This window comes from Schistocerca serialis, chromosome 8 (assembly GCF_023864345.2).
Source record: "Schistocerca serialis cubense isolate TAMUIC-IGC-003099 chromosome 8, iqSchSeri2.2, whole genome shotgun sequence".
NCBI lineage: Eukaryota > Metazoa > Arthropoda > Insecta > Orthoptera > Acrididae > Schistocerca > Schistocerca serialis.
Genome location: NC_064645.1, coordinates 150,661,447 through 150,682,185, shown reverse-complemented (window position 1 = coordinate 150,682,185; position 20,739 = coordinate 150,661,447). Strand labels below are relative to the sequence as shown.

At 42.6% G+C, this 20,739-nt stretch overlaps 1 protein-coding gene across 1 annotated transcript in view; it reads right to left on the bottom strand.

The window, feature by feature from the left end:
- LOC126416890 (uncharacterized) overlaps positions 1 to 18,811 on the bottom strand; it is a 391,039-nt gene extending 372,228 nt beyond the window's left edge. Inside the window, exon 1 of the mRNA XM_050084774.1 lies at positions 18,779 to 18,811. The gene's annotated coding sequence lies outside the window, so the exon portion shown is untranslated. The remainder of the gene's footprint in view (positions 1 to 18,778) is intronic.
- Positions 18,812 to 20,739: the final 1,928 nt, after the last annotated feature.

Below are 20,739 nucleotides of genomic sequence, written 5' to 3'. Positions count from 1 at the left end.
GAAGTTATTTCTGAAAGTATTTGTATGGAGTGTAGCCATGTATGGAAGTGAAACATGGACGGTAAATAGTTTGGACAAGAAGAGAATAGAAGCTTTTGAAATGTGGTGCTACAGAAGAATGCTGAAGATTAGATGGGTAGATCACATAACTAATGAGGAAGTATTGAATAGGATTGGGGAGAAGAGAAGTTTGTGGCACAACTTGACCAGAGGAAGGGATCGGTTGGTAGGACATGTTCTGAGGCATCAAGGGATCACCAATTTAGTATTGGAGGGCAGCGTGGAGGGTAAAAATCATAGGGGGAGACCAAGAGATGAATACACTAAGCAGATTCAGAAGGATGTAGGTTGCAGTAGGTACTGGGTACTGGGAGATGAAGAAGCTTGCACAGGATAGAGTAGCATGGAGAGCTGCATCAAACCAGTCTCAGGACTGAAGACCACAACAACAACAACATGAAATAGAGGCTGGTTTCACAGCACAGTGTTCTGTTCATGCATATCAATCCTTATGTGAACTGCTCGATTTTATTGCGTTGTAATTATGTCGTTCGTATTCTACTTTATTTTAGTTACCATCCGTTTTTCGTACTTTCTCGCATGTAATGGAGAACTCCACGTTAGCAGCTTTACACAGACGTGGTATTACACTGTATTAGGTCTTTACGCGGAATTTGTATGCATACGGTATGATTCAAAATTGATGTTATTGGCTTCTGTGGATTGTAGAGGGGACTCGGTAGCTGAAGTTTGTTGAAGGAACCCATGTCCAGAAATGTACCGTATCGGTATAAAATCAATTTGAGGATTGCATCACTTTCAAATCTCCCGCTTCATCTTCCTCACGCAGCAGAAACAATGAGCCCTGACCCGTGTCATGTAGGAGCACATGGCATGGTCAATGTTTCGAGTTCCTATTCACGGACTCTTTTTCTAGGTGACGAAGGATGTCCTCTCCAAAATCGAGAAAGCACCGCGTACGCGGAACACCTCAGGACGCGGATTTCTAATGAAAACTTCATTTACCAAGTCTCTTCAACAACCCTTAGAAACCTGTAAAATGATTTTTGAATCACCCTGTACGTTTCTGCTTTGAATATTATTGCCACTGAGTATGCTTTATAATGTTAGTGACAATACACGTAGTTATTGTGTGTGCACTGAATTGTTCTAAAATGTGTTGTTTGGAGTACATGTTAATAACTCATGAACACATTTGCATAACTACTGTTGCATTTCTAGCATCTGCAAGGAAGAATGCCTTAGTAACTAAGACTAGGCACTAGATCTGCACTATTATTGCTATCAACGTACACGTTTCAAAACCGCAGGGAGCAGTACGTGTCGTCTATTTTCTTTTCACGTCTTTACGCGTCAGAAGGTAAGTCAGCAGATGGATTCCAAAGGCAGCTGCCAGTTCATCATTATACTATACGATGTTCCTGCTTTGTGTCTTGAATATTCAGATTTCTACCGCACTTGGCCAACCGTGCCCACTGCACTTAACGTGGCTGGTAGCTCATTTACTTACTAGTTGTTAATGTTAGTTCACGTGCTTGACATAATTTAGTATATTCAGACAATACAGTCAATTGTCTACGTATGCGCATTGTTATTACAAAATCTTAAATATGGCTGCGATTCGGCAACTTTATAAATCTGAAGAGGTTGAAAAAAATTAGCCAACCAGTTACAAAACAAAGGTTTAGTAGCCCTTGACCTAGATTTCGATAGCTCTAAAATTATTTTCTTCACAAGGACTGGGCCATAAATATGTATTTAACCGGTTACAAAAATTATTTTTACAAACCTAACAAAATGTTACTTATAGAAAAATTTATCTGAGATAATCGTACTCATTTGTTACATCACATGGTGGTACATTACATTTCCTGAAGCCGAGCGGCACTTGTCATATATAAAATTGACATAAAAACAAGTATTACCAAACGCCGTGGTTTTAGACAGCATGAAGATTACATTCAGCGTACTTCAGAATAAATCCCCACTGGTAAATGTCCACTGGTAAAGGCTCTTACCAACATAAAACTATAACAGAAGTCACAGGAAAAATTATTTTCAAAATGGCTCTGAGCACTATGGGACTTAACACCTGAGGTCATCAGCCCCCTAGAACTCACCAGAACATCTCACACATCCATGGCCGAGGCAGAATTCGAACCTGCGACCGTAGAGGTCGCGCGGTTGCAGACTGAAACACCTAGAATCGCTCGGCCACACCGGCCGACAAAATATTTGCGTGAGTATGCTTAGTATATTTAGGCTGCAGAAGATAACTATTAAAAAAATTACACGTGTTACCAAAATGGGTGGAGGACAGAATAAAATGGACAAAATTACATCACAACTTAAGAATAAGAACCGTCCGCTTAACTGTACCAGTACAATTTTTGGAATATCAGCTGTTGATAAGGCCACGAAAAATGAACCCCAGTGATGTGAAATGTCAGTAGCTCGACACTAGAGAAGAAATATTTTGACGAAAACGTCACGTTCATCGATATTCACGGAAATCGGTAAACACGTGTTATGTGACCGAGAGCAGCGGTTTAAATCCATCCTGTGCTGTTGGTCCCGGCGGAGGTTCGAGTCCTCCCTCGGACATGGGTGTGTGTGTTTATCCTTAGGATAATTTTGGTCAAGTAGTGTGTAAGCTTAGGGACTGATGACCTTAGCAGTTAAGTCCCATAAGATTTCACACACATTTGAACTTTATTTTTTAATTCATCAAGGAAGCTCTTACTCGCGAGTTGCAACTAACGGTTCAAAATGTTAACGTCTGTCTTAGCAAGATTTTTATAAATTTGAAGTTCTTCTAATACATCCATTTTACAGTATTTTACACTAAAGAGCCAAAGAAACTGGTACACCTGCCTTATAACGTGAAGGGAGCACGCCAGCACGCAGAAGTGCCGCAACACAACGCAGTGTGGTCTCGACTGATGTATGAACTTGTGCTGGAGAGATTAGACACCATAAATGCTGCAGGGCTGTCCATAATTTCGTAAGGGTATGAGGGGATGGAGATCTCTTCTGAAAAGTACGATGCAAGCCATCCCAGATATGCTCAATAATGTTCATATCTGGTCAGTTTTGTGGCCAATGAAAGTTTTTAAACTCAGAAGAGTTTTCCTGAAGCAGCTCTGTAGCAATTCTGAAATTGTGGGGTGTCGCAATGTCCTGCTGGAATTGCCCAAGTCCATTGGAATGCACAATGGACGTGAATGGATGCAGGTGATCAGACAGGATACTTACGTACGTGTATCTGCCAGAGTCGTATCTAAATGTAACAGGGGTCCCATAACACTCCAAATGCATATGCCCCACATCATTACAGAGCCTCCACCAGCTTGAACAGTCCCCGGCTGACATGCAGGGTCCATGGATTCTTGATGTTGTCTCCATACCCCTTCACGTCCAATCGCTCGATACAATTTGAGACGAGACCCTACCGACCAGGCAACATGTTTCCAGTCATCAACAGTCCAATGTCGGTGTTGACGGGCCCAGGCGAGGCGTAAAGCCTTGTGTCGTGCAGTCATCAAGGGTATATGAGTGTGCCTTCGATTGAATGGTTCTCACGATGATACTTGTTGATGACCTAGCACTGCAATCTGCAGCACTCTGCGAAAGGGTTGCACTTCTTTCACGTCGAACGATTCTTTCAGTAGTCGTTGGTCCCGTAGATCTTGTAGGATCCCCGGCTGCAGCGATGTCGGAGATGTTATGTTTTATCGGGTTCCTGATATTCACGGTACACTTCTGCAATGTTCGTACTGGAAAAGCCCCATTTCATGGCTACTTCGGAGATGTCGTGCCCCATCGCTGGTGCACTGACTATAACACCACATTCAGACTCAAATCTTCATAATCTGCCATTGTAGCAGCAGTAATCGATCTAACAAATGCGCCAGGCACTTGATGTCTTATGTAGGGGCTCCCTACGGCGGCGCCTTATTTTGCCTGTTTACATATCACTGCATTTGAATATGCATGTCTGTACCAGTTTCTTTGGCGCTTCAGTCTATAAGAGATTGTCATATTGCTTCAATGTAAAATATGTTACTTCACACCAACAAATGCAATGCCGAGTCGCATGTATATAGCGCCCAGTGCTTTGGCGAGTTCGTTATTATTATATTGCACGAAGTAAGCTACTCTTTCTCTATTACGTTTGAAATCTAGTTGGATAGCGTAATTGTATGATTTCATCGCTCTGAATTTTGTACAGCTGAGGGCACGTTATCCAGGGTATGTTACAGGATACGTTCTTGTGTGTAATCCGAAGATGAAAAGAAGGCAGGAGGCTAAATATCTGTTATTTGAATTCTACCAGTAAGAGGCGGACTGGCAATGCACATGATGTCACACGCCAAACTTCCGAATGAAATAACTTAAATGGCGTTGTCAGTATTCAAAGTGTGACATGAGACACTGGTAAGGTGTGTAATCTTGAATCCTGTGAGAATGATGATGTTGGCGCATTTGCGGTAACATTTTCTACGTAAGAGATTTGGATGCAGGTGGGATTGGAAAGGTACTGGTACGGGAAAGACACGAGTATTAGGTAGGGTCCAGATAAGGGATGTAAGTGATATGAGTGTTCAGGACTGGAGTTATGGAGTACAGTATTGTAAATTGTAGCTTTATGTGTCATAGGAAGCCAGGACGACAGCTCTAAAGCTTTTAGTTCTGGAGGGGGTCGAGTAGGTGCCAAAACATACACGGACGGGAAAAGCATCGCAATATCAAGAACGAGCTGTGTGACATGGAAGAAAGATGGTAGGTGTGTCAATTGACCTGAAAGAGGATGTCTATTGAAATTTCGCGTCAGTGGGATCAGAATAGCGCTAGTAGCATAATGATGAGAATGCCAATCAGGGTTGCTTTAATTACGCGTTTTAACTATCGTGAGCGTCAGTTACCTTTGAAGCCGGCCGCTGTAGCCGAGCAGTTCTAGGCGCTTTGGTCCGGAACCACGCTGCTACTACGGTCGCAGGTTCTAATCCTGCCTCGGCCATGGATGTGTGTGATGTCCTTAGGTTGGTTAGGTTTAAGTAGTTCTCGGTTCTAGGGGACTGATGACCTCATATGTTAAGTCCCATAGTGCTCAGAGCCATTTTTTAGTTACCTTTGAGATTGGACGTGGTGAGTTGATATTAGTAAAGAATGCCTTTTCAGGCGACAAAAACGCCATTATCACCGCCTTATTTGTGAAAATACATTGTACAATCTCCTACAAATTTAACATATTCACAGGTACCTTTACCTTTGATCCAAATAAATACAGTTTGATTAACAGATATCTTACGTCTACTACGTATATACAAGGAAAAGGGTGAAGGTGACATATATGATTTGCCAAAGTCTTTATTTGCATTTTCAGTCACATGATACGTTCGGTAGGCTATGACGTCTCGATCGACGAAGCTCTCCAGCCCTGATACATTGGGTACGCCTGTACCACCTCGTACAATAGCGACTGTTAACCAACCATTCCCATGAGAGAATGTATCGTTCAGATCAATACTAAAGTTCAGTCTGCATCCACAAAAGACAGCGGGTCCATCTAGTAGAGAGTGTGCGGCGACAGATTTAATTGTATTCTTTTTCTTGTCGGCAGCCGAAGTTGTCATTTCGACGTCTTCAATTGTTTTATATATTGTTACAGAAGACTTACCGTCGTCGTGCAAGACAGACAATATATAAAACAATTGAAGACGTCGAAATGACAACTTCGGTTGCCGACAAGAAAAAGAATACAATTAAATCTGTCGCTGCACACTCACTACTACATGGACCCGCTGTCTTTTGTGGATGCAGACTGAACTTTAGTATTGATCTGAACGATACATTCTCTCATGGGAATGGTTGGTTAACAGTCGCTATTGTACGAGGAGGTACAGGCGTACCAAATGTATCAGGACTGGAGAGCTTCGTCGATCGTGACGTCATAGCCTATCGAACCTATCATGTGACTGAAAATGCAAATAAAGACTTTGGCAAATCATCATATATGTCACCCTCACCCTTTTCCTTGTATACACGTAGTAGACGTAAGATATCTGTTAATGAAACTGTATTTATTTGGATCAAAGGTAAAGGTACCTGTTCAAATGGGTTCAAATGGCTCTGAGCACTATGGGACTCAACTGCTGTGGTCATAAGTCCCCTAGAACTTAGAACTACTTAAACCTAACTAACCTAAGGACAGCACACAACACCCAGCCATCACGAGGCAGAGAAAATCCCTGACCCCGCCGGGAATCGAACCCGGGAACCCGGGCGTGGGAAGCGAGAACGCTACCGCACGACCACGAGATGCGGGCAAAGGTACCTGTGAATATGTTAAATTTGTAGGAGATTGTACAATGTATTTTCACAAATAAAGTGATCTGTAGCGTAGCTTAAAAACGGACAAGGGTACATCTAGAATCTGTCGACATAGAGTATGCAACAGCATGTTACGTCAGCGCTTTGAGCGCTTGACCTTTGACCCCGCCGATAAGGTGGCGCTACGCAATCTTGGTAGCGCGCCAGCCGCGGACTTATCAGATCGTGTGACAGGGCTACGAGAAGCTGCGTGTTCCTTCTGCGATACTGAAGAAAAGCTTGGCAGGAACATAGCCGCTGTACATGATTGCTGGCAGCGGCGGTCGCGGGGATGTAATGTCGCAAGAAGATCAGGCCCTGGGTGGCCACGTGACAGTACCGTGACGGAGACCATAGTGTTCGGCGTGTGGCTTTGGCGCATCGTACTGCATCTGATGCAGCTATTTGATAAGGAGATGGCAGCACAGTGACGCAATGGACTGTTGCAAATCGGTAACTTCAAGGACAGCTCCGAATCAGACGCCCTGTTGCGTGCGTTCCACTGACCTCAAACCACCGCCGTTTGCGACTTCAGTGGTGTCAAGCGAGAGTTCATTGTAGGGCAGAGTGGAGGCCTGTTGTGTTTTCTGATGAAATTTGATTCTGCCTCGGCAGCGATGACTGTGTGTTGGTTTGAAATAGGCCAGCTGAGGGCCTGCAACCAGCCTGTCTGCGTGCTGGATACACTGGACCCTCACCTGGAGTCATAAGCTGAGGTGCGACTTCGTATGATAGCAGGAGTTCTCTTGTGGTTATTCCACGCAGCCTAATTGCAAAATTGTACGTCAGGCTAGTGATTCTACCTGTTGTGGTGCCATTCATGAACAGCATTCCATGAGGTGTTTTCCAACAGGATAATGCTCGCATACATGCCGCTGTTTTCTATCAAGGTAATGCTCGCACACATACCGCTGTTTTAACCCAACATGATCTAAAAGTGTCGACATGTTGCCTTGGTCTACTCGATCACGAGATCTGTCCGCAATCGAGCACGTACGTGACACCATCGGACAAATCCAGCGTACTCTTAAAATTTACATGAGCCCACCGTTTCTGAGATTCTAATACCAGCTATACAGACAGAGATCCTAAAACATGCTACCTTCCACTCAGTGAGATACGGCCTAATATCCATCCACATCACTGATAGCAATTTGCAATCTGAATGAAACACAGCTAAACAAACAGCACTAAGTAACGGTCACATTCCTACTTTGGTGGACTGCAAACTGTATGGCGACAGTGGCAATCACAGAAAAATTCTCATAAGACAAAATTTCTTAAACGTAAGAACATTAGAGAACAAAAACCTCAAAATAATAAAATAACTCAAGAAGACCAACTCCTGTTTCAGGTCAACAGTGAATTCATCAAAAATAACGCAAGGAACGTCTATACCAAAAGTAACCAATTACAGCGCTTCGACGCTAGAACTCCAAGACAAGAACGTAAATCTTGCCCAAAACAACAGGGATAACTGCAAAATATTGACAGAATATTTCACAAACCTCAAATATGAAGAATCCATTGAGGAAATGGTGTTTAGAACCTCAACAGCATCTAAGCCTAGGTCGTAATCACCCACCAGTGAGTGACTACGGCCAACATAATCTCAAAAACTGGAACGCCTTGGGAGAAAACCACACCTGAACTGTAGAAAATTGCCAACAAAATGACTTAGTCTTACCATATCAACTTTGAAGTAGTTTGAATAAGTACAGGAATCCGAGATGAATGGAATGCGATCCTCGACAACCCACTCCTTCAGAAAAGTCCGAAAGAGATCCCACCAATTACACAGGGGTCTCGCTTCTAGATGTAACTTACGAGACATTCTGTAAACTACTAAAAAGACCGAAATCCCAACTAGAGTGCCAATTTGAAGAACAATGTGTGGGTTTGAGGAAATGAGGATTCTGCCCAGAACAAATCCTAAGCTTCAACGATCTCACGGCGTACCAAATATTAAGAGCGAAGTCATACGTTATGACTTTAATTGTCTTCCAGAAGGCACAGCACTCAGTAATTCTGGAATCCATCGTCTCTGTACTAAAACAAGTAAACCTAGACTACAAAACGATACATCTACTCAGGAAGACTCCAGATTCATGGTACGACTCTCCATGCCTTTTGAGATAAAAACTGTTATTTGACAACAAGACGGACTCTCCCCTTTGCTAGTTAACTGCGACCTAGAAAAAGTAGAGTGTGGAACACGAAGACCCGAAATGGAACTCTATTAAGAACGAGAAAGAGGCATTAAAAACAATTACGTATGTTTTCGAGAAGAGGTGACCCTCATTGGCCGAGAGCTGGGAAGAAGCCTACGAGCAGACCCTCGAACCAGAAAAAAACGTGCTGAAGAAATAGGTATCAGAATCTCCCTCTACAGGATCGAAATAATGAAAATATATAAAAGAAGCCTGCAGAAACATTTTAAAGTAGGAAAGAAAATAATCGAAACCGTCAAAGACTTCATATATCTTAGAGAATGCATCAGCTGCAATGTACTCAAGAAAAATGCAAGAAATAAATTAGAAATAGCCTTCAAACTCACCAAAATCACTCAGAAGAAACATTCCCTCTCATGGAATGGAAAAAATATGCCCATTTGCAGCCCTAACACACTCCATCACAAACCATTGCACAACTGACGGGCTATAGATGAAAGAAAGGAAGATGAGTCAGGAATATGCAACACATAACACAGTATGCTGGAGTATTACTCAGACAATATATCACATAAATAGCAAAGTTACATGCATCAAAAGAGGAACAATTGAATGACACATTTCAGATACTTCGTGTGCTTTTCTCAAGGCAACGTCTACATAATAGCTTTTTCTGATAGATTACGGTCGACACATTATGAACTGTTGGGAGTGGTGACAGACGACAAATTCTCAGACCGGCAGGTAATCCTCAGAACATTGTCAAATCCAGAGCCGTCTGAGTTCCTAAGACAGCGTCGCACTTCAGTTTGACAACCTAATGAAGGTTCATCTCGTTATAAAATAAAGTTGCATGATTCGTATTCCAGGTATATGAAAAACTACAGTAGCGACAAGACGTAGAGGTCACAGTTTCCTAAGGAAGTAAAAATTTCGTTTTTCCTACCACAGAGAACATGTCTAATTTTGCAGTATATGGGTATGCTATAACATCCAGGAAATTTTCCATGACTTTAGGAAAGTGTGCATTCAAGTAATCTGTACAATCAAACAGATACAACTTTAGAGTAACAACAAATCATTCTGTCAATCTACACACTTCAAAAAATGTTTTGCATCACCCCGATTTCCAGAATTCCTGAAGATAGACGTTGACTGTGGATATTGTATCACAGACACAGTCCCTCTGACTGTTCATAAATGTCACTTTACCTGCCCAAAGATGTAAACAACCATGCATCAGCAGCGCCTATTAGACGGAGGGCGTCCGACAGCCGATCAGTTCCAGTCATTGCACCGAGAGGGAGGTACACGGCTCGTGTTGTCTGTAGTTAACCATGCCTAGACGCTCGATGCCGCCGTTCGATCGCGTCCGCATTGTTACTTTGTGCCAGGAAGGGCTTTCAACAAGGGAGTCTCGGAGTGGACCTAAGCAATGTTGTTCGGACATGGAGGAGATACAGAGAGACAGGAACTGTCGATGACATGCCTCGCTCAAGCCGCCCAAGGGCTACTACTGCAGTGGATGACCGCTACCAACGGATTATGTCTCGAGGGAACCCTGGCAGTAAGGACACCACGTTGAATAATGCTTTTTGTTCAGCCGCTGGACGCCGTGTTACGACTCAAACTGTGCGCAATAGCCTGCATGGTGCGTAACTTCATTCCCGACGTCCATGGCGAGGCCCATATTTGCACCCACGACGCCATGCAGCACGGTACAGATAGACCCATGCCGAAAGGACCGCTCAGGATTGGCATCACGTTCTCTTCGCCGATGAGAGTCGCATATGCAACCATACAATTGTCGGAGACATGTTTGGAGGCAACCAAGTCAGACTGAACGCCTTAGACACACTGTCCATCGAGTGCAGCAAGGTGAAGGTTCCCTGCCGTTTTGGGGTGGCATTATGTGGGGCTGACGTACGCCGCTGGTGGTCATGGAATGGGCCGTAACGGCTGTACGATATGTGAATGCCATCCTGCGACCGATAATGCAACCACATCGACAGCTTTTTGGCGAGGCATTCGTCTTCATGAACGACAATTCGCGACCCCATCGTACACTTCTTGTGAATTATTTCCTTCAGGATAACGCCATCGCTCGACTAGAGTGGCCGGCATGTTCTCCAGACATGAACCCTATCTAACATGCCTGGGATAGATTGAAAAGGGCTGTTTGTGGTCGACGTGACCGACCAACCATTCAGAGGGATCTATGCCGAATCGCCGTTGAGGAGTGGGACAATCTCGACCAGCAGTGCCTTGGTCAACTTGTGGATAGTATGCCACGATGAATACAGGCATGCATCAATGCAAGAGGGCGTGCTACTGTGTCTTAGAGGTACCGGTGTATACAGCAATCTGGACCACTACCTCTGGAGGTCTCGCTGTATGGTGGTACAACATCCAATGTGTGGTTTTCATGAGCAATAAAAAGAGCGGAAATGATGCTTATGTTGATCTCTATTCCGATTTTCTGTACAGGTTTCGGAACTCTCCGAACCGAGGTCAACCGAGATGATGCAAAACTTTTTTTTATTTGTGTATTTTTTATGAAAGGCTTACAACATAGTAAGCCAAAATAGATTGAGAGCTTATAACATGATGGGCCAAAATAAAGGATATACTAAAAGCTTATAAAATACAATTTAATGAATCTAGAAAACCCTTATACCGTCAAACACCTTTAATAATTGCAGAAAACAAGATTTTTGAAAGGCCATGTGACTGTACAACAGGTTTTATTCCGCAATCTATATTTCGGCCTTAGACCATTATTAAAGGTTACAGGTATCAGCGGTGCGAGATGACAAAGAATGTTGCAGTGAGTCCATTACTGCTTGTCGGATGGCAGGCGCAGGTGTGAACAGGTTACGATGCACTTGATCCTCCATTCTCATGATCCGACGAGGTCGACCAGAACCTTGACGTCTATTATGCCTGCTGTCGTATTCCCATGTAGTCCAGCGTGTGCAAACATCATACATGAATGCTCCACAAATCTGGGTATCGCAAGGTTCTTTCAGCCGGCTAGATGGAGATACGAATGAGGCCTGCTTCAAATTCTTTCAGGTGACGATAACGCTGTACCACACGAGTACACAGAACCTTCTTGTCCTTTACAGTGCTCACTCAAAATCTTGCACAATTCACGCCCCTTATACACGTTGAGTAATAAATGAGGAAAAATATGTCGTGAAAATTGTCACACAATGAGCTACAAACATAAATTCGTTCTCCGCATGTTCCTGTGCCAATAAATGACAATGCAGTTGAATGGTAAAAATCTGGAAGTATGAAGTGGACTTTTGGGTGTTACTATGCGCCGACATTGGCGAAGAGGACACATCGGCAACAGGGCACAACATGCGAGTGTTGTAGGTAGTCTAGCCGGCCACGAGAAGGCGAGGCATGCGGCGTCAGGCGACTGACTGGCTGCGTGACACTGAGAGCAACGACAGCGCCCACGTCTATCTCGTACCGGTCACTCTGGCATTATGTATCGTGGCTAGGTGGCATATGGCAAGGAAAGTGAGGAGGGACTGCACTACTGTACATGCGTATTTTATAATTTGGTTTTTGTGTCCCAGACTTAGTTTTCAGAAATGAGTACATAGATGCAGAATACAAAATACAACTACACAGGTATGTGGCAGTTAATACAAACGAATACAATACAGCTGTACAAATCTAACATAGAAACACATCACCAGAAGCTGCAGTGGCGGTTTATAAGTACTGTTCGAAATGACGGCCACAGCGTGTGTGGCAAAACTGAGCTTTTCGCAGGAAAGATTGCTGAACACGATCCAACATGTCTGTATCTCTTTGCGTAATATCACAGGCATGTTGTACTCTGCGTTGAAGGTTGTCGACATCAACAACCTCTCCTTCATAAATCACAGATTTCAGATGGCCCCGCAAAAAGAAATCCAATGGATTCAGATCTGGCGATCTTGCTGGCCATGCTACAGGGCCTCCACGACCGATCCATTTCGACGGAAAAGCATTGTCCAGGTGGCGTCGCACTGTGCCGCTGAGTAGGTCCACCATCATGCATGTACCATAGGTTCATACGAGAGGCCAAACTAATGTCTTCCAACAATTCCGGTAATGTAGCATCCAGGAAACGCAGATACTGCTCTCCTGTAAGCCTTTGTGGTAGCACATGTGGCCCTATGAGATGGTGAGCAATAATACCACACCAGATATTGACACCGCATCGTTGTTGGTACCCTCGTATCACTGTGCTGTGGGGGTTTTCTTCCGGCTACTCGTACCAATTATGCGAATTCACTATAACCTCCTTCGTGAAATAGGCTTCGTCGGTGAACAGTATTGTTCGTGAAAAATGCTGGTCGTGGGTCTGACGCCGTAGTATAAAGTTGCAGAAGTCCAGCATCCTCTAGTAGTCTTCTGGCAATAATGCCTGTACCTTCTGCATGCGAAAGGGATGGTAATGGTTTCTATGGAGTACTCGCATAACAGTAGATTGTGACTTTCCGATCGCAGTGGTGAGAGACCTGGAGCTTATTGTTCGGTCCTTCGCAACAGTTTGTAACACTTTTCTTCGTCATCCGCACTGTACGTCGACGGTCGGCCACGACCACTAAATCCTGGAGGTGCTGCACATGCACCATGCTCCCTCAAGCGTCTGTCCACAGAGAAAAACGTTTTTGCGGATGGAAGGCGCCGGCTAGGAAACCTCTCGTGATACAATTGCCTTGCAACGTCAGCTCTTCCATCTGCAAGCCCGTAGGTGAGGTGGATGTCGGCGTATTCCTCGTTTGTGAAACTTGCCATGTTACTTTAGTAACACTGTGACGCGGCCGTTAGCAGCTGTCGACACGGCGAGTATCGGGCGGAGTGAGCAGTGCAGAGGTGTTGTAGACACGTCATGCACGCCGCGGTTCTACTTCCGCAGTTGACCACTCTTTCCGCTTACGGGACACACATTCCCTAACTTGGTACTGAACACTCCGTTACCGCTGGCAACGTGTGATTCGCAAGTTCTGATACAATTTCACATACATTACGATGGGATTTGTTCTTTCTCGTATCTTTCAAACTCTGGCAGATACACATTAGCTCATTGGTGTGTCATGTGTTGTATCTATGGGTGAATGACATGTCGTGGTCGTGAGGCTCGTCGGTATCTCGTTCAATGGTTAACAGGTGTTTTTGTTTTACGTACACAGTACACAGAGGAGAACAAAATTAACAACGGTGCGTCACGTGTTACGCATATCAGCATGCAGTCCTCGACATATTTTTCCTGATTTATGACTCACCCTGTATACGCGGATAGGACTGGTAACAACACTCAACACAAACAATACTAATGGACTCTGTTGACCTTGGTGTCACAGAGAAGAGCAACTGTATTCATTTACACATCCACTGATGGTGTGTCTCAGTACGATGTTCCATTAACATCCGACCATACCTGATGAACACTCGCCAGTCGATATGTAGAAAGGGAAGTCAAACGGCGTTAAGGAAAAGGACACTTCGTCTGTCATAATTTTATCATAAAACTTTCGAAGTATTTGTATTAAAGTTCCCGAATTTGTTGCGCTCCAGGAAAGTTCTCGCGCTCAAATTACTGTTGGAACCGAGAGATGGTTGAAACAGAAAGTGTATCAGAAAGATATATTACAGGCCATAGGAGGGGGAGTGTTCTTTGCAGTTGATAAAAATATTGTCTGTATTGCGGCCGAAGTTAAATGTGCAAAACTCAACTTGCTCTATTGTCACAAGATATACTGCGAACAATGGATGAGGGGAAGTAGGCAGATTTCATATTTCCCGAAAGCATTTGACTCGATGCCCCAATGCAGGCTGTTAACGAAGGGACGAGCATATGGAAAAAGTTTTCAGATATGTGAGTAGCTGTAAGACTTCTTAAGTAATAGAATCCAGTATGTTGTCCTCGATGGGCAGTGCTCACCAAAGACATGGGTATTGTCAGAAGTGCACCAGGGATGTGTGATAGGATCGCTGTTGCTCTCTAAATGCATAAATGATTTGGCGGACAGGGTGGGCAGCGATCTGCGGTTGTTTGCTGGTGATGCTGTGGTGTACGGTAAGGTGTCGATGTGGAGTGACTGCAGGAAGACACAAGACGACTTAGACAAAATTTCCAGTTCATGTGATGAATAGCAGCTATCTCTAAATGTGGAAAAGTATGAGTTAGTGCAGATGAGTAGGAAACCTTTAATATTTGGATTCAGTATTACTAGTGTCCTGCCTGTCACAGTCAAGTCGTTTTAATACCTGGGTGTAACGTTGCAAAGCAATATGAAATGGAACGAGCATGCGAGAAATGTGGTAGGGAGTATGAAAGGTCGACTTCGGTTTATTCGGAGACAGGCTCACCTGTAGAACAGACCATATATAGGACGCTGATTCAACTATTCTTGAGTACTGCTCGAGTATCTGGGATACATACCAGGTCGAATTGGAGGAAGATGTCGAAGCATTTCAGAGCTGGGCTGTTAGATTTGTTACCGGTAGGTTCGAACAAAACGTAAGTGTTACACAGATGCTTCTTGAACTCAAATGGGAATCCATGGAGATAAGATACGAGAAATTAGGGCTCAAACAGAGGAATATAGTCATTTTTCCCTCGCTCTATTTGCGAGTGGAACAGAAAAGGGAGTGACTAGTAGTGGTGTAGAATACCCTCAGCCACGTAACGTACGGCGGCTTGCCGACAGTTATGTAAATGTAGATGTAGACACCTTCTGGTCGTTGTTCTTTGTTGGGGATTGTATAATGGTTAACTTCAAGCAAAAGCTATAACGTAACAGAAAAATAGGAGCATCTGAAATGAGATTTTTACAGCACACCAAGTAAGTGATAGCTCGAGGTTAAATCGGGAATGATGAAATCGGTAGGTATCTCATTGTTTGTAAAGTCAAGTACAGATCTACCGTAGGCGATGCCTCTCACATTTAAAATGGCTGATCGAAGGCGGCCTAACGCGACAAGCGTAATTTTACAAACCAAAAGAAAGCCGAGATATCAGGAACCGCAAGCGAGGTGACAGCAGCTCCATTACTTCCATATCAATATATTTTACTAAATTTTTTAATAAGGAGAATAAGAGTGTATAATAGATAGGCTCTATTTGTCGTATTCATTGCTTGATCAATTACAAAGATTCAGTTCTAGGCCCACTTCGGTACGTTTTAGTAGCTGGTAGTGTAATGCAGTGGAAGTTGTACGACATAAACAGCTACTGGCTTTTCGGTAAGCATACATGCTTCCACGGTCGTCTGTCTATTAATAATTGGATCGCTGCTACTGTTGTAAGGAATATCGTACACAGATATCACAGTGTGCTTCAGAAGCACACTACGCTCTAACAACAGCGACAGATCATCACAGTAACTAGTTCCTTGCTGACTGTGTATTGCACCACAGCAATTCTTTGACGAAGTCTGTGTTGAGAAAAGTACCGCTAGCTGTGATATTTACAATGCATTCCACACGTGAAACATAAACCTTGCTCGTATCTTCATTCTGCACACATGTTCTCCATTTACCCAGATATCACCCTGTTGAGCAGACTATGATGGACCTGAGTCTTCAGGATAGCGCTAGCTATTAAGGCCTAATCTATTACGTGAGGAAAATGCGTGGGCCAGCCGTTTTACTGGTTGAATACAAACAAAGCGCCGAAGGATCATACGTGAGACGGGTTTCTTCCACAGAAAATCTTCCATATTAAGGCAATAAAAATCGTGTAGTCACCAATTTTTGCACAGTGGTTGGAGGGACTGTGAAGAACAACATAGTAAAAATTGCCACCGGTGGGATGTGGGCGAGGGACGGAAGTGCGTTCAAAGATCACTTTTTTATGTCTTTCTTGAATAACTCGAGAACCATGGCTTCTAGCGAAAATATTTCCCAGTATCAAATTAAACTAAAGCAAATTTCCTACAAAAAAGTTCCTGTTAATTTTTTTTATGTTACAAATTATACACTTTTCAGCCATTGTTTAAGGGACATATGTTACACAAAAGCTCACTTTTCAATAAGTACTCATTTAATAAACTGAAAATTGCCCCCTCCCATGGAATTTCTACGCACTTTACAACGTGCGTTGCGGAGAGTCGGTATAACTTTGTTAAATACCCTGTAATTTCTTCTTGTAACGTAGTGCGGAATAACCTGACAGCTCTTCAGTTCGCAGATCTATGAAGGAGGGAACCATATTACTCAATCTGGAACCTACCTTCCCTCATATTCCTACGCTCCACGCCCGCCCTCTCCAGCGGTACAAACCAAAGAACACGATTTACCCCTTAGTACGGCTCCAGTACACTCAGACATGGTACTCACGTTTTATATCTGTTCTTCACATGCACCATTTAACAATAATGAACACTACTTTTATGTCATTAAAATGCTATTTTTACTGATCTGCGATCGTTCTATTCCCAAAACGCAGAAACTATTACTTCTAGATAAAATTGAGTAGGACCTCTTTTGTAGGAAATGTGATGTAGTTTAATTTTGTACTAGGAAACGCTTCCGCTAGAACCCGCGGTTTTCGAGTTACTTGCGAAAATTCTAAAATTGTAACCTTTGAACACCCAACTGTAATGTAATAAAATAAAAATTATTTGTGACTCTTTTTCTTTGCTATCAGTGTAATGTAATAGAATGAATATGAGCCGTGACTTATATAAAAACGAAACACACATTAATGCAACCTCTCAGCATAAAAGAGAAATAATGTAGGACTATTATTAATATGTTGTTTAATTTAGCCCGATGTGTATAAGCACTCAGTAAACTACTTCAGTTCTCAGGATAGTTACGCAATCGTCGATTATTAATTGTCCTTTTCTTATTTACCCAACACTACAGATATTATTCCAGGCTCGTGAGAAATCGTGTACTAATTGGATCAGAGAATATTGGCCAAGTCTGTTCGATGCACACTACTACAATACGTAACTTAATATCGTGGTTTCGTCTCGATTCCCCAATATAAGATAACAAGAGTAGCATCTGCAAATGAAATCCTCTACTGGAACTGGAATCCTGTGGCCAGATCTTTTCTGCCTGGGATGTTATCTCGTGACATAAAGAAAATCTGTAATTAAAATTGTTAAATTATTAGTAGCTGCCTCCGGTCTCGTGGGATCTGAAATAAAGTTAATTGTCCTAACCGACGGCACGTCTCGTAGATGAGCTAAAAGAAAAATGTTAAAGATTTTTCTAAGATGGCGCCTAACAATGAAAATTCTTTGTTAAGGCCCATACCTACTTAAGACAATCCAGGTACCTCACTGGCAATTGACTGACCACGTACACAAATTCTTTTGACAAAATAAACATTATATTTTTCGGGTCTGAAGTACAACTTACATTATCAGCTGGTACAGTAAGATGAGCTTTACACAAGAACGTCCTCTTAGGTCAGAATCCAAGCAGATAAGATAAGTGAAAGAACAAAGGAAAGATAGTTCATGCATAGAAGCGCAAGAGTCCATGGAATATCGCTCACGCCCCACCGATGGGAACTCTTAATATGTTGTTCATGACGCTCCCTCTTACCACTGTACAAAAATTTGCTGCTGCACGATTTTTACCTACTCCTTTTCAGTACTTGTTGACTGAGCTATGTAGTTTTTGTCACTAGTCTTCTTTTGTTTTCTGCAAGACAATTAATCTAAATACCAGGGACTTTAACCCGACCTCCGAGTCTCAAATTATTTATGATATTCCAGTAAGATACAAAGCAAAATTGGATGCTGCATGAATAACAGCTAGGCCTATTACAAAGCAAAATTGGATGCTGCATGAATAACAGCTAGGCCTACTAAGTATGGATGTAAACTCATTGACGCAAAGAATTTAATCATAACGAAGAAACGATAAACATAAGTGCAGCAGTTGACACTAAGATTTTCCGTTTTGGTGTGTTAGATATTAGATAAATATCAATAAGATTCACTAAGTGAATACAATTAAAAATGTGCGATATTGTCAGTGCCATAAGTTATTATTTATTGCACTGAGAAAAATTATGTACTTTCATTTAAGAACGAATTATGGAAAATGACAATAGACACAGTGGTTAATTCGCCATTACAGTGTATTGTTCATGGAATGAAACGGAGTGCTGGTGACAATGTGCGTGAACTAATATTCTTAAATACAATGAAAAATGTAGAAAAAGTCATGTCACTTACATTCTTGGTCTCGATCACGCATGAACCAACAGCTTAATCGCTAAAAATGAAAAGAAAATTCAGTATAGAAGTTGTAGATATTGAATAGCTGTAAATCAAACTGCTACAGTAAACACTGGGAGCACAAAGAAAATTTCGAAAGAATTTCTCTACAAAGTGAGTAAAACGAATTCAGAAAATCGTTTCTATAAACTACCATATTTCACGAAAGCAAACAAAACTATCTGTTTTCAGTAAAACAGAAACAATCTTATTTAAAAGATTTGGTACTGTTTCACGTCTCCGAGTAAAACGAAAACACATATGGTACGATATATTTCCAGTATGGTGAAGGCATAGGTGTTGTTAACAACCGTAGTGCAACTGGAAACCCTGCGTTTCCTTGTGACACCATAGCCCCCTGAAGCAAAACTAAGAGTGGTAGTGTAAATCTTGCAACTGATTGTCTTCCAAAAATTATGAAACTACGGTGCAAAAATGAAAAATATGCTTTGTACGTACTGCCAATGATTTAAAATACGGAGGTATAATATACTGAACTCTTGACGAAGTATTCAACAGCATTTAGCTCTATCTTGCAATTCAGCATTGGTATTTTCTTTTTTATATGTTCTTGTACCTTGGTTCTAACAGTATTATCTGAAACCGTCTTTTTTTAATCTGCGAGCTATGTTTTAAGCTATAAGATCATTTTAACGTATTTTGTTACATGCAAAAAGTCGTTGCTATAACTCAATGTCGCGTGCGTCTCTGTATGTCTCAGTGCCTTTAAGAACATTGTGGAAAATCTATTTTTTTTTTAAATCAACAAGCGTTCTACAAAAATTCTTTCACTATTAATTGTGGGCTTGAACACCAGAAGAAACCGGTCTCTTGGTTCCAGCTTTAAAATTCGTAGCCGGCAGTTGTGGCCGAGCGGTTCTAGGCGCTTCAGTCGGGAACCGCGCGACCGCTACGGTCGCAGGTTCGAATCCTGCCTCGGGCATGGATGTGTGTAATGTCCTTAGGCTAGTTAGGTTTAAGTAGTTCTACGTTCTAGGGGACTGATGACCTCAGAAGTTAAGTCCCATAATGCTCACAGCCATTTGAACCGTTTTAAAATTCATATGACGATAGAACAACGAAATGTGTGGAGTTATGAAGCAAGAAAGTTAGTTAACAGCATCACTACCTAACAGTGTGATCATGCAGACAAATAAGCGTGAATTTCACGATCATATTGTTTGATGTTATTACGCCGCGTCTGGCATCCTGGCCGGGAAGTGAACCGGAAATATTCCCTTCGCCCATCTGCAGCAATGACAGACACTGTCGGCATCCAAGACATGAAAAGTAAACATAACAATAGTTTCGGCAAGCTTTAACAACCGTACTAAACGACGCTACCGCAGCAGCCAGTTTCAAACAAGTCCGTAGTTCTGGCTCTTAGCATCCGTAACACTGCCCACGTGATGGCATCACTACGTCCGACACTCAGATCAAATAACGACGAGCGAGATACATGACCACTTGATCACGCTTTTCGTCGCTTTCGTTCATCGACCGAGCCGGACTTCTTAAACTCTCAGGATGCTATGGATTAGGGATTATGGATGGGCTCTGTTGTTTCTTATTTTCGAGTATGGTTGACACTGATAGAAAGGTTCTTCTCGCCTCTGCACTTATATTGTGACTGTGCCTGTACCTTATGTTCCGCCTGACAAACGCAGGAGATGGACAAAAATATAGACAGACCACAAGAAATTCATACTTTAAAATAAATGCAGATGGTAGCTAAGCCTACAGATTGCGCTGTTGCGTGTGAGCACGAACGGTAGCTGTACAGTTTCTCAATACAATACAAGTGTCAGTCGTGAGTGCATTACGTCGGTTGGTGTCCATATGGCGGATGCTTCCGTAACTAAGTCAGCCGAAGTGTTCGGTGTTTCGAGAGGCACCGTGTCGAAGATTTGTTCTGCTTA